The sequence below is a fragment of the Mustela nivalis genome (genome assembly GCF_964662115.1).
Source record: "Mustela nivalis genome assembly, chromosome: 8".
In the NCBI taxonomy this organism is placed as follows: domain Eukaryota; kingdom Metazoa; phylum Chordata; class Mammalia; order Carnivora; family Mustelidae; genus Mustela; species Mustela nivalis.
The window spans coordinates 111231070-111245901 of NC_139027.1; the positions used below are offsets into that span (position 1 = coordinate 111231070).

The following is a 14832-nucleotide window of genomic DNA, read 5'->3' on the forward strand; positions in this document are numbered from 1 at the left end:
AATCTTTTAACAACTTCAAATGGGCATTTCAATACTGGTTGCTTTTAAGCAGAGTAGGAACATACACCACCTATTAATAATGATTACTGCTTACCCTATTTTAAATTAAAGTAGCATAAAATGCTTCTGATGTGAAAGTTACAGTTTTGGAAAACACAATGTTCATTCAAAAGATATGGAATTTTAAAGGAAGATTTTGCTATCCCAATTTAGATCTTCCATCAAGATCTTCATGTTATTATAGAATATTCAATTTCTGAGCATCATGTCCTCAAGAATCAGGCTGTCTATAAGGGCAAAATTAAGGGAGATTTGAGCCTCTGGATAATTTCGGGTAAAAACTGTTAACATAACTGAGTTAATGTAGTTGAGAGAGGGTTCATGAAAGAAGGGAGACAGAATTAAATCACTGCAGACTGATATCACAGTCACCATGGTAGCAATCCTATTTTTACCATAACTGGGGCTCAGGGTTAAGGACACACAAATCAAGAGGCTATCCTAGGAGCCCTTTGCTGAAAGTGCTACGCCTTGACAATGTTTATGAGACCTATTCCCAGGTCAACATCACATAGTAACCCAAAATACCAATAGTATCCTCACTGAGAAAAACTAAATGTGGTCTGATCAAGTTACCCATCTAACTAGCACAGGGCTATAATTGCAACTTTGTGTTCTTTCTTCTCCATATAGCAATTTTGAATTAATTGCCTATTACATACCAATCTAGGGAATCCCCAAATACAAATGAGACTGGCAAAATCCTATTATCAACATATCTTCTGCTGGAAGGAACACTGAAGGAATCTTCCCTATAGATGCTGTATTTCCTGAATAGGTGGTTTTTAAAAATCAGAGGGGATTTATATTTTCAAAATAGCTCAAACTAGGTGACTGAGGTCCAAGACACACTTTACCACTCTTAAGCACTACAGACAAATAGTCATGTATCATAGCCAATTGCACACTAAATTTATGTTACCTCAGCAGGAACATTCCAAGAAAATTCAATAATGTCTATTTATTAAATTTAGCACTATAATTACCAACCAAGCAAAACAAAGCTAAAATATATCCATAGAAAATCCAACTGCTTAAAAAGTGTCCAATGGACTGTTATGTTTATTTGGCGATATTTAAATAATGTTCATCATCTCATTCATATTGATGTGATTCCTAAGAAATGAGGTCTTTCACATTTCCAAAGATAAGTCATGTATCATTTCCCAGTCTTGTTTTACTGGGTTCTAGGGTATCTGTTGTCATATTATTAGAAAAATGATAATATAATGTATATAATAAAATAATAATATTTATTTATTGGAAATAAGCAACTTTTTGTGTGCAATTGGCTTATATGGTGAAAAATCAATATAAGTTAGGGTACTCTGTTCATCCATTCACTTGACACATTAAGCAGACATTAATTATATTGAATGATATCTCCACCTAATGATAAGGCACAAGCTTCATCTCAAATGAATAAACTCATAAATAGTGGCCTAAGTACAGGTAGTCAGATATCTTCTGTAAAGCTACTAATAGATTAGGGGATTAAAAGTAATTTTAAAAATTAAAAAGTAATTATTTAAAAATACCTACATCATATTTTAACTGTACAATTAATATCAAATGAATAATGAAATGAAACCTTTGAACTATTAAATTTTTTTTTAAGACATAAGGATTGACTTTCCTTCTTATAGAACAAGCTCAGAGTACGGATCTAGGGCTGGTGTAATGGGTTCAACCACTAGGGACGTAAGCCCCTTATAAGTCTGTGCTCTGTCATCCTTAGCAATGATTTTCAAATGCAAGGTTGCTACATCCAAAATGGAGGCTGCAACCCAAGTTTCAGTCTTCACCTCTGCATTACAAGCATTAGGAAAGAGAAAGGAAAACAGTATAAAAAGCAAGCCCCAGCTGTCTGTACGCACTTGAGAAATCTTTAAAGTTCCACCTTCTAATTTTTACTTACAGCACATTGGTTAGAAATGGCCAAACTCAGTCTTTCAGTCACATGGCCAAGCTCAGTCTTTTAGCTGATTACATTGTCACCATGAATAAAAATGGGGTATGTAACAGAAGGAAACAGATGAAGAGAATATTGATTGAGCAACTATACTGTATACTTTCTGATAACCTGACATTCAGACCCACTTTCCAGCTTTCTCCACCCTGTTATGTGCCCCAGGAGATAGACCTACGTGAAGAACATTAGCAGCCTTATTCTCTGGCTTCCTTTTAAATTTGGACAACAAGGCACACCAACAAGAGGTTGAAAGGTAGGAGGAGGAAAATGATGGGGTTTCTATTCCCCCTGCTCTAGCTAAGACCAGAACCCCTGTAGATGGAAACAAAATTATTTGTGCAAATGACTTTTTAACTTGACTTGTTTTTGATAAGCTATCCTACTACCACCATACCATTTTAAGAAAATCAACTACTCGTTTGCTGATTCTTTTATTTTTTTTAAAGACTTTATTTATTTATTTGACAGAGAGATAGAGAAAGAGCACAAGTAAGCAGAGCGTCAGGCAGAAAGAGAGAGAGAAACAGGCTCTCTGCTGAGAGCCCAATGCGGGTCTTGACCCTAGGACCCTGGAATCATGACCTGAGCCTAAGACCGCCACTTAACCAACTGAGCCACCCAGAGGCCTAAATTGCTTGCTAATTCTTAAGCAAACTTTTTAATTCGTTGTATGGATGCAAGTCTTACTGACCAATTCACACAAAGACTGTTCCAATTGAGAATTATTTACAAATTGGCTATCTTCCTACCCTGTGACTTAATATGTACACTCCTTTATTGATTGGTTGATTGATTGGCTGTCAGTCTCATAGGTCACTTTGGTTTATACTCCATAAGCTACTAAGAAGATGTATTTTCATGCAAGTGGTAGAAGTGATGCCATTAATGGTCCACAGATTAGTCAGCAGTATATATCTCATAAAGATGAAAGACTATTTCAAACTGCTAGCACTCAGCTATGTACTTTTCCTGGTTTAAAATTTATTCTATGAGTTAAAATGGTGTATTGATCAAAATGTTACCAAAGGTAGTAATTTGAGACTAGAAATACTCTAGAAATTACTTCATTCCAGGTATTATTAATGTTAATGTTACCCCCAAATGAAACTGCATTGCCTAATTGCTTAGAATTTCAGTTGGTTGTATTTAAATTAGGGTCATGTTTATTAAAAATGTTACCCATTTATTTTTTCATTTTTTTATTTTAAAGAGCCATTTCGAGGCCACAGAGGAGTCCATGTACTACGTGGAAAAAGGACTACACACCATTCTGTTAGGCAGGCTCGTCTTCATATAAACATTACTAACATGTAGCCAGAGCAAACACAATTGCCTTGGTACAGGTACTACTCAAACATACAACAGGACAGAGAAATATTTTGATGAGCAAGAACAGTTAGCTTGCTTTTTGTTCTTATTGAGACAACCACCTTCCTTTTCCCAAAGTCTCCCAGGCACATCCTTGCTTTACCTGGCAAAAGGTCTAACACTGTTTCTTGTAAAGCAGCTGCTCTCAAATGTGGCCATACATTTAGATTGCTGGGCAGCTTTTCAAATTCCCAGTGCCTGGAGGGCATCCCAACTCAAGGACATCAAAATCCTAGGGTAGGGACTGGAGATTAAATTTTTAAGGTGGCTCACATGATTCCAATATGCAGTCAAGATGCTGTATGCATCAATAAGCATTCCAATATGCTGTAAAGAGACAAGACTCAAGACGTTTTAAAAAAAACAGGAGATTTTTCAGGGTTACAAACAGTGAAATCCAATAATACAGTGAATTCCATTACAAGACTTATGCTGATCCCCTTTTATGTTTGGGATTGTTTTATATTGTAATGGATTGACCTTTTATCGATATTTGATGTCAACTTCTGACTCACAGTCAATTTAGTTTGGTATCACATAGCCATTTCAGCTATCTTTTGGAATTTGCATAGAATATCTTTTTCTGTTCTTTCACTTTCAACCTATTCCTATATTTGGATCTAAAGTGAGTCTATTGTAGATAGCATATAGTTAAATCTTTTTTTCTTTTAAAAAAATGCATTCTGTCAGTCTCTGCCTTTTAACCGGTGAGTATAATACATTTACATTTAAAGTAATTATGGATGAAGAGGACAAATAAAATGTTTTTTATTACCTTATATATTTTTTGTTCCTCAATTCCTCCATTTTTGCCTTTTGTTCTTAACTGGTTTTGAAATGTACACTTTTGATTCCCTTCTCATTTCTTTTGCTGTATTTCTCTTTTTTTTATTGCTTATTTTGGGGATTGCATTTAACATTTTAAATTTGTAGTAATCTGGTTTGAATTAATACCAACTTCATTTAAACAGTATACAAACACTCTGCTCCTTTACTCCTTCATCCCTCTTACTTTATATTGCTATTGTCGCAGATTATATTGTCTCAGATTATATATTGTCACAGATTATATATTTATTTTATATATATTTATATATTGTGTGCCTATTAGCATATATTTATAATTATTATTTTATACATTTGTCTTTTAAATCATAGAAAAAGAGTCAGAAGCCAAAATTATAATAAAGTGAGTTTTTTATATTTACCTATGTAGTAACCTTTATTATTGTTCTTTTAGTATATATGGCTTTAAATTACTGTGTAGTACCCTTTCATTTTATCCAGAAAGAGTCCCTTTTTGTAGAGCAAGTCTACCAGCAATGAATCACACTGAAAAGTTGAATTGTTAGATCATATGGTGATTCTATGCTTAAATTATTGAGGAAACACCATTTTGTTTTCTACAGTGATGGCAATATTTTACATTCTTACCAGCAATGCACAAAGGTTTCCATTTCTCCACATCCTCACCAACACTGGTTACTTTCCTTTTTTTTTTTTTAAAGTAGTCATCGTAATAGGTATGAAGTGGTATCCCATTGTCATTTTGCATTGCATTTCCCTAATGATTAGTGATGATGTTGAGCATCTTTTTATAAGCTTATTGTTCATTTTATATCTTCTTTGGAGAAATTTCTATTCAATTCCTTTGCTCTTTTTCTAAACTTTTTTTTTTTTAAGATTTTATTCATTTATTTTACAGAGATCACAAGCAGGCAGAGAGGCAGGCAGAGAGAGAGGGGGAAGCGGGCTCCTCCCTGAGCAGAGAGCCCGATGTGGGGCTCAATCCCAGGGCCCTGGGATCATGACCTGAGCCGAGGCAGAGGCTTAACCCACTGAGCCACTCAGGTGCCCCAAAACTATTTTTGAAAGACTGTATTATTTACTATATTTTGTCTTTGAATCTCTGTCCCTTTAGGTTGTGATTAGCTATTTGGTTTGACAGAGGTTTCTTTAAATGCCAAGAGAAAAATAAAAACAAAACAGAACAAACAGAAACTGTCTTGGACTTCATAGACTGGCTTTGTGTTAGGGATTTCTTTCAATGCTTATATAGGCTGTTTATAACACTGTCTCAGCCATTACTTCCTGCTGGTGTGGAGCCTAATGATCAGCTGAAGGTAAAAGTTGTAGGTCTTCTCAAATCTTTTCTGGGCATGGGTCTACTTTGGGCATATGCGTGGCTTTTTAGATTCCTTCGTATTGGGATGTTTTCAAGACCATTATTTCCAAAAGTAACTCTTTCCCCAGCTTTTCCTCCAAGGCTTTAAGCGTATCTATTTTTCGTCCCAACTATAACTTTTTGTCCCTAATGGTAGCAGCTTGTTTATTTGCCTTTCAAAGATTTTGAGGGACACCTTTTGCCTATCTTCTTTCCTGCTCTGATGGACCTCCGAGTAAGACAAAGAAAGGCAGGCACCTTGTGCCATTCTTCCAGGGAACTCTGAGACACATCAAAGCAGACAAACATAATTCCTTGATAACAAGATTCACTCTTTTCCTTATAGAACCAGATACCCATATTGGGAACATGGGCTGCCATCTTCATCACTGCTGCCATGCTGAAGAACGTCTGTGGCAAGGCTATGTTAAAATGCCACAAAGCTTTTTCATAGTGTTTAAGTGACATTTTTTCCCCCAATGCAGCATTTGTTTGGTTGTTTTATGCCTTTAGCTATATTCCAAAGTTCTGATAAAGTTGATTATGACAGTTCTTGCTGGTTTCATTGGTGTTTCTCTGAACGGATGGACCCTTGCTCCCAACTGCCATTTTTGCTGAGCTCAACACCAAACCTCATAACCTTAGCCGTACATCCTTAATAGGATTGAATGGAATTTAAAAAGCAGGCTAGGCAAAGGATCATAATGCCCAGCCAGTGCTATGAGCTTTGAAGTAAAAGACAGCTCTGAAACAATCTGGCCACACATTCACTCTCTTCTTCCCCTCCCTCTCACACTATATAATCCAGAAGCACCAGGAAAAGACCAACTCACAGACTAAGACCATCTACCACCACCTGCAATTCTGTTCACTCAACAGGGGCTCTTGGCTTGATCTTCCAGAGGGAGCTTTTATGTTTAAGCACCTCTGAAGGCATATTTTCTTCCTCTTGGTTGGTTTTAAGCCTTGTCTGGAAAGGTCATACATTTGCATTTTCTATAAATCTTTGGCTTTCTCTCAATTCTTAAGTGTTTCTTCTAAATGTGACAAATAAAAAGCAAGTGGAAACATTTTGTTTTAATGATAAGGTAGGGCCCAAAGTGTATGTCATGGTATAATATGTCATGTGCTCTTATCATAAATGTTGCAGGAACTATTTGCTTGTCAGGGCGTCATCAAAAGCATCAGCAAATTGCTAAAGTTGGAGGGGAATAAACTATAATTTCCATGTCTGCCCCAAATAACCCATCACTGACAACTTAGACAATTCTTACCAATAAAGATGGAACCAATTTTCTCTGTTCCATCAAAATAACCATATTATTTTCAGAAAGAATTTTAAAAATTATTTCTAGACCTAACTAAAATTACATGAAAGAGATAGTGAGTCACAGAAATGATTTTTAAATGAAGAGAAATTTAATAAGTGACCATGAATGTCTGTTGATATACTGGGCGGCCCATCTTGGCATGGTTAAAGACTTACCTAGTAAAAATAAAAACATCGAGGTTAATGATGAGATTACAAAATTCTTTCAGAGGTAGTAGGTCTGATCACTTGGGTGTCCCTCAGCTATCATCAACATGACACTATGCTCACATTCATTTCTTCTCCCCAAGTTTAATCATTTTGCTTTTCTCAAATTCCTCCAAATTGTACCTATTAGTTGGTATTAAGCAACAAGAACTAAAGAAAGGCACAAGGGAATTGTGGTACATTCCACACAGTGAAAATCGTTGTAATGTATAAAGTATCCTAGTGAATAGAAAAACTCATCTGGCTATTCTGAAAAAATATTAAATATGTCATAAGATGTTTTTGTCAGTTCCACCTGAGAAGATGACCAATTTGAGATGCTACCAAAGGAAAAAAGCAATCACTGGAGATTGAACAAAACTGGTTAAATTTTTTTAAGGCTTGGTACACGAAGGGGGAAGTTTTGATTTTCTGGAAGAGTTTCCTTAAATGGAACAGTACATGTCCCAGTAATTTCACTTAAATTACATCCTGCCATATGCTGAATTTGAATTTAGCTTCCAAGCTAATGTAGAAAAACAACAGATAATATCAATATTGTCAAACAGGAACTCAGAAGCTGGGCAATAGCTCTTGTTAGTGTTATAGAGCTTATTGAGGTATAATTTATGTACAGATAATGTAAATCTTTAGCAAACAGATTCATGTAATTTGACAGTTGTATATAATATGTAATCATCACCCAGAATATGATATAAAACATTCCATTTCTCTAGAAGATTCTCATGTTCTTTTCCAATGAATCCCCCTGCATTCCAGAGTCAACCATTCTATTTTGGTTTCTATCATTATAAAGTACATCACCTGTCTTTGAGCTTAATATAAATGGATTCATGGAGTGTGTTCTCTTTTGTATCTCATCTCTTTATCTCCTTTGTAAGAGAGCTGAGTAGTTTCCATTATATTATATACAAAGTTTTGTTTATTCATTCTCCAGTTAATGGACATTTGGTTGTTGACGGGGTTTTTATAAATAAAAACAGTTTGGGGTTATTAGGAATAAAGGTTCTATGAACAATCTTTTACAAGCATTATGCAGATATATGTTTAATCTCTTTTGTGTAAATACCTAGGAATGGAATTTCTGGGTTAAAAGGGTAGATAGGTATATATTAAACTTTATGAGAAACTGCCAAAAAAGTTTTCCAAAGTAGTTGTATTATTTTGTATCATCACTGCATAAGAGTGTAGTTATTCTACATTCTTATTAACACTTGGTCTCATTGGTTTTTTAAATTATTTTAGCCATTTTAGTGAGTATATAGTTAGAGAATAGACATTGGTGGTTTAATAAATTAAAAGCTCCAATTTTTTCTGAATTTATTTGAGTTTTGCTTCACTTGACTTTCTGATTTTTAAAATACTATCACACCCCAAGCGCTACCAGAAGTTACAGATGACAATGAAATATTTTTTAAAAACTTCACTATAATGTGTGTAAATATCAGAAAGACCATATAGAAGAAAAGCTGTATGCTGTTTACATATAAATGAATATACTTTTTAAAAATAAAGAGCCTTCAAAGGCTGAGAAGTTTATAGATTTCTGAGCACCAAATTCTTGGTTTATTTCAAGAAATTATTTCACCTTGAACTTGGAAATGTGTTGACATCATTTACCAACACTCACTAACTGAAAATTTTGGCATTCCACTAAAACTTCAATGGCAGATTTAAATAGTGAGAAACTCTATCTACATCCCGCCTTGCAATCACAGAAACCTGAAAAGAACCCCCAAATTGCCTTTTTCACACTTAATAAGAGTTTGCCTTTTGAATTTTGTGATTACTGTGTCACAAAAAAAGATAAAATGCATACAGGTTATAAAATCACCCTGATTCTGATACCTGATTTATCTGTGGGCATTGGCAGCAAAACTCAGTTTCTGAAGCTTCAGTGCTGTTCTCGAATGGAGCAAAGGATGAAGATCAAACTGTTTCCAGGGGTCGTAAAATCTGCAAAGGACGCAGCTCAGGAATAGTTGTCATTTGGACACATGCTTCAGCTCAACAACCCAAGTTTATCCTGACTCCTTAATAACTCCCTGAGGTGATTAACACGTAATTATCATGAAATGAGCATGAAAATGCTTTTCCAGTTATAAAACTTACAACTTGGAAGGGGGAGCTGGGAGGGCAGGACCAGATGTTAAATGTCTGATGCCTGAGGGTGGCAATGTGGGTACAAGTTCTGGCATCTGGCTCTGGAATTTAATCCACCACACATATTTGGCTAAATTGCAAATGTCCTCTATGTAACTGTGTGTGTGTGTGTGTGCACACACACGTGTGTGTGATCCTTGGTCTTATATGTGTTTCCTCGTGAACTTTTTGAATCTAAAAAAAAAAAGCAGAGGAAGAAATGTTAAGTATAATCTCAGGGAAGTCCAATCCATTGTACTCTGCCCGCATCCCATTGTGAGCACAGTGGGACTACCAGGCGGGAAATGCTTTGTTTATAGGGCCATCTCAAGTTGGAATGCTGACAAATTTCCCATTCTTCATTCTCTTGTCTCTTTCATCTATTCTCTAAAAACCTAGAATGTATTAGTCGGACAACAAGAGCCAAAGAGAGTGAATGAGCCATCAGCAAGGATTCTTTAACTTCTGAATTGCAGAGAGTTGTTCTTTTATTTATTTGTTTGTTTGTTTGTTTTTAGAATTTATTTATATATTTGACAGAGAGAGATCACAAGTAGGCAGAGAGGCAGGCAGAGAGAGAGGAGGAAGCAGGCTCCCCGCCAAGCAGAGAGCCTGATGTGGGTCTCGATCCCAGGACCCTGAGATCATGACCTGAGCCGAAGGCAGAGGCTTAACCCACTGAGCCACCCAGGCGCCCGAGAGTTGTTCTTTGAATTCATTATACGCAATGAATTGATAAGTGCACAAGAAACCATGGGAAAATCTTAAAAACAAAAACTGGGTTAAAGTTTGATTGTAAAATCATACTCAAGGCATTGTGATAGCCCACAGAATGAAGGGAGGTTTGGGGAAGTACCTGAGCTAGGACTTTTTTCAGTAATTAAAAATCAAATGACATACAGTTCCTTAGCCATCTGGACTTTCGAGTGGGCCCTAAACTGGTCCTTGGTTATTTAATTACCTAAAAAAATGAAAATACTTAAAAGCAAGTACTGGCATCATGGGCCTAGACAGTCTTCTTTGATTCCACTTATCTGTTTCCAGTATAAGATAACCGTTGCTGAGAGAAGGAGTTCATTTTATGTGCTTCACTGGCCTCTCCATTCCCTTTTTAATTTCTTTTGGTCTTCAAGAATTATGTCTTCCCTTTCCTCTCTGCTTCAGTGAAAATCATTTGATAAGAAATATTAAAATATTTCATTTTCATGCAATCTAATATTTTTCCAGTGGTTACTGCTTCTTTCAACAGTCAGAGCTCGGCAAAACACTTCAGTTTATGGTATCAGTATTTATTGAGAACCCACCTGTGCCTGGCATTGCCTTTGGTGTTCAGCATATTAAGTTAGGCAACACCATGGGGCACCTGGGTGGTTCAGTGGGTTAAGCCTCTGCCTTTGGCTCGGGTCATGGTCTCAGGGTCCTGGGATCAAGACCCACATCAGGCTCTCTGCTTGGCGGGGAGCCTGCTCCCCACCCCTCTGTCAAATCAATAAATAAAAAATTTAAGATTTAAAAAAAAATACTAAAAAAAAGAGAAAGCAATACCAGATATAATACCATGTTCTCATGGAGTTTACAGTCTAGTAATAAAGTCTGTAGACCCAAATAAATATAAACTTATAAATGGAAATAATTGTCCTGAAGTACAAAGATTCAGTCCTGTTGAATATGTACATATAAATATAGATAGGTAGATACACAGACAGAAAAAGATTGGTCCTGGAGGCAGGCATGTGAGATGGTTAGAAAGACCACTCTGAGGAAGTAGCACTTGACTTGAAATATAAAGGTAGAGAAGAACCACGAGAAAAAATTTAAGAGAGGAAACAGTCTTGATAAAATGGATCTTTTCCTCCCAGAGAAGAGAGGAATGATAACACATGACCTGGAGAAGTAAAGGGGCCTAGAACATGCAGGGCCTTCAAGGTTTGATAAGGTCTTGATATTCAGAGCAAGAAAAACCATCGAAGGGTTTTAAACCTATGGCTCACCTGATACACTAGTTGATCTGAAAATAACACTTTCCCTAAAGTGTGCAGAAAATATTGAGAGCTCAGAGCTCAAGTGAGAGGTTACGGAGAACAGTTAGGAGGCTACTTCAAAACATGGAGGTGAACCGAACAAGGGGGGCAGTTGTGAAGGTATATCCAGGATATCTAGCATGGATTCCAAAAGTATCACGGAAGAACAGAATGGGATGGAGATGAGTTGGAAGAAGGAGAAAGTATAAGGGATGACTCCTAAATTCCCAGATTACAAAATGGGATGGATGGGTGAAGGTGACACCATTTAAACCAAAGAAGTGATGTGTTTATAAATGGATTTGACATGTGTTCCGATGCAGGACTAATTTCCAGAGATTTAACCTTAGGTTTCATGAAGAATAACTTCATGGTCTAGATCTGTGATGGAATTAGAGCATTCCTTTGATAATATTTGATTTGAAGTTACTGTAATTGTTTAGTTTAAAAAAAAAAAAAGATCCTAGAGTCAGCTGTAAGGGTTCAGTGCACACAAGAGTGAACCATGAGCAGACAGAATGAGCACAGAAAACAAATTGCTTGATGCTTGGTAGCCCGGAGAAACAATAAGCTGGCTTTATTATAAGTTTGGGGAAATGAGAAAGTTCTGTGAAATGACAGCCTGCCATTTCAGATTCTTTACAGAAGAATTAAAGTTATTATTCTAGAAATGTATGTGTTTGTTTTTAATCAGTGGGCCATTTCACCAGTAACTGTTAATGAATGCAAAACCTTGGTTTCCAAGTAGAAGGTGCAATTATACATCTATAGATACATATAGTAAAATATACTAGCCATTGCCAGAAGATTCTATTCAGAAAACCACAGCTGAATTCAAAAGAACTCATTTACTATGCCATAAAAAAAAAAAAACCCTCTTATTTGGAAAATAGAAATGATTTTTGTTAGGGAAGTTTATGATACTAGTCATTTCCTACAGACACATAACTTGAATAAGGAATAGCCAGGACACAACAACGGTAATGGTGTTTATTATAATATCATCCACCGATGATTTCAGCCACAGATCTGAGATTTGTCAGTGATGTTCTGAATATACTTATTTTTGAAGCAAGTTCTGTTCAGGAGGTGATTCAGTTTTGAAATACAGGTTGCATTATATTACCTCTCCTCCAGATCTTATGTGTGTTGTATGAGCTTCCATGCAGAATCAGAGTGGTATTTTTGGCAATATAAGAAAATTTCTGGATCATGATTTATTACCAAAACACAATTTAAGAACTAATTTGTGAATGTATCATATGTTAGCAAAATGCTATTGAAACATTCATTGGAATGATTTATTGGTATCCACGAGAAATGATCACTGGAGCAGGAGATCACCCTGCTTCTAGAGTTTGTAGAATATGCAGGCATACTGATTGGTTTTATAGGACTCTGCAATATGCCAGGGAAGGGAAGAAATCCATTTTTTCAATAACTTTAGGTAAAACCACTATGTGCATTCCATGTCCATCTGTCTGCTAGGTTTTTTTGTTTTGTTTTGTTTTTTTGATTTTTTGCAATGGTGGTATACCAAGAATGCAATATTTAGAATTCTTTTGAATGATAATTTTGCCACTTACACAGACTAATTTACTTTTTGAGCTTTAATTTCTCTATCTGTAAAACTAGTATGATGTTACTCTTCTCACATTTTGAAGATGAAATAGAATAATAGGTGTGAATGTATATTGTAGAGAAGGTACTCAGTAATACTAGCTCTCCCACTAACACGAACTACTTATGTCTTAAAAATAGGTCTACTATCTTTCACCCAGTGCAGTTTTGCAAGGTTTTTCATTTAGGCTGGAAACCTGAGAGTTTTCTTCAATACTTCCTTCTTTCTTACCTCCTACATCCAACAGGTTTTCAAGTTCAAACAATTTTTTAATACTCTTACTTTTGCTTGTACTAATCTTTCCTCCCTGATACCTCTTATACCCACACAAATCCTCATGCTCCCTCCCCTTGGCCATTGCATTTGTTTTCTAATTGGCCTCCCTAATACTGGTCTCTCCCAACATGAGTACATACAGCTGCCAGAATTCATTTTCCATTGACATACTTTGAGTCATACCGCAGTTCTGCTCAGAAACCTCCAGTGGTTTTTTTCATTTCTAGCCAAGAAAGCCTGGCACATGAAGCCTTCCATGGTTTTGTCCTCACTTCACCTTCTTCAGTCTGATCTTCCAAACTTGTACCCCCAAACAGTTAGTTCTCCCACTGCCAAACTGGCTGTCACATCATTTCAGAAATGCCTTGTATTTTCCTGATTTCATGACCTGGCTCAATCCATTTTTCCACCTGGAATGCCTCTCCTGTTCTCAGTGGATTCCCCCTCATTCCTTACTTTTCAAACACCACCTTTCTCATGAAGTCTCTAAGAGACAAGTGTTTATCCTCTTTTCCGATTCCACTGTATTTAATTTTCTTTAGAATATTTTCCACATATGGTTTTGCATTCAAGTTATCTTTAGACCTATAGTATCCATCCTTCTAGATTATCATCTCCTTGACAGTGAAGGCTGTTTTTTCATTCATCTCTGTTTATCTTTGCAAGCCTTCCTCAGTGCCAGATGCTCAAGATGTTATTGGATACATGAATGTGAAAATCTCTATCAAATCTGTTTTGGGACTTTCAGTTTTGTTCCATAGGCTGTCTCTTTAGGAAACACATTTTTTCACCTTTTTCTCTTTTATCGAGAAACCTCTACCTAAGGTATATTAGAAGTGTGTGTTTGGGGAACACATCAGCACACATAATAAATGGAATTGGCATGGGCATCAGCAAAAGTCGACCATGCCCTGAAATTGTCAGTATCAGTAATGCCTGATACCTGGAGTCCTTTCCCGCTTCTTGGTCTCACTGATATGAACGTAACACAGAGAAAAAAGATTTAGCAACCACTTTTCATTTCTAAAGTGCCTTCTAATTTTGAAAGCACTATCCTAGCTCTTACATTGCCCCGACCCTTAAACAGCAGAATGGGGAAGGTACTCTGATCACTACCTGGAAGAGAAGAAAACTGCCTTCCCAAGAAGAAGTGACTTGCCCAAGGTCACAAAGCTAGTAGTAGTAGAAATGGAAGCAACAATGAAATCTTTCAGCTGCTGATCATATGTTCCCTCATTCCACTAGCACATTGGATTCTCCACTCTCTCTCTCCTTTTTTCTTTTCTTTTTTTTTTTTAATTTAATTCAAGTATAGTTGAACATATAGCATTATATTAATTCCAGGTGTACAATAAAATGATGCAACAATTCTCTACATTACTCAATCCTCAATCCTCATGATGATAAATACACTCTTAGTCCTCTTCACCTATTTCACTCATCCCCCTACCAGTCTCCCTTCTGGTAACCTTCAGTTTATTCTTTAAAGTTAAGGGCCTGATTTTTGCTTTGTCTCTTTTTGTTTTGTTCATTCGTTTCTTAAATTCCACATATGAGTGAAATCATGATACATCTGTCTCTCTCTGACTGATTTATTTCACATAGCATTCTACCATCCAGATCCATCTATGTTGTTGCAAATGGCAAGATTCCATTATTCTTTATGGCCGG

At 36.3% G+C, this 14832-nt stretch overlaps 1 protein-coding gene across 4 annotated transcripts in view; it reads right to left on the minus strand.

The window, feature by feature from the left end:
* Nucleotides 1–14832, minus strand: part of PLCB1 (phospholipase C beta 1) — a 679075-nt gene that overhangs the window by 290777 nt on the left and 373466 nt on the right. The window lies entirely within an intron of this gene.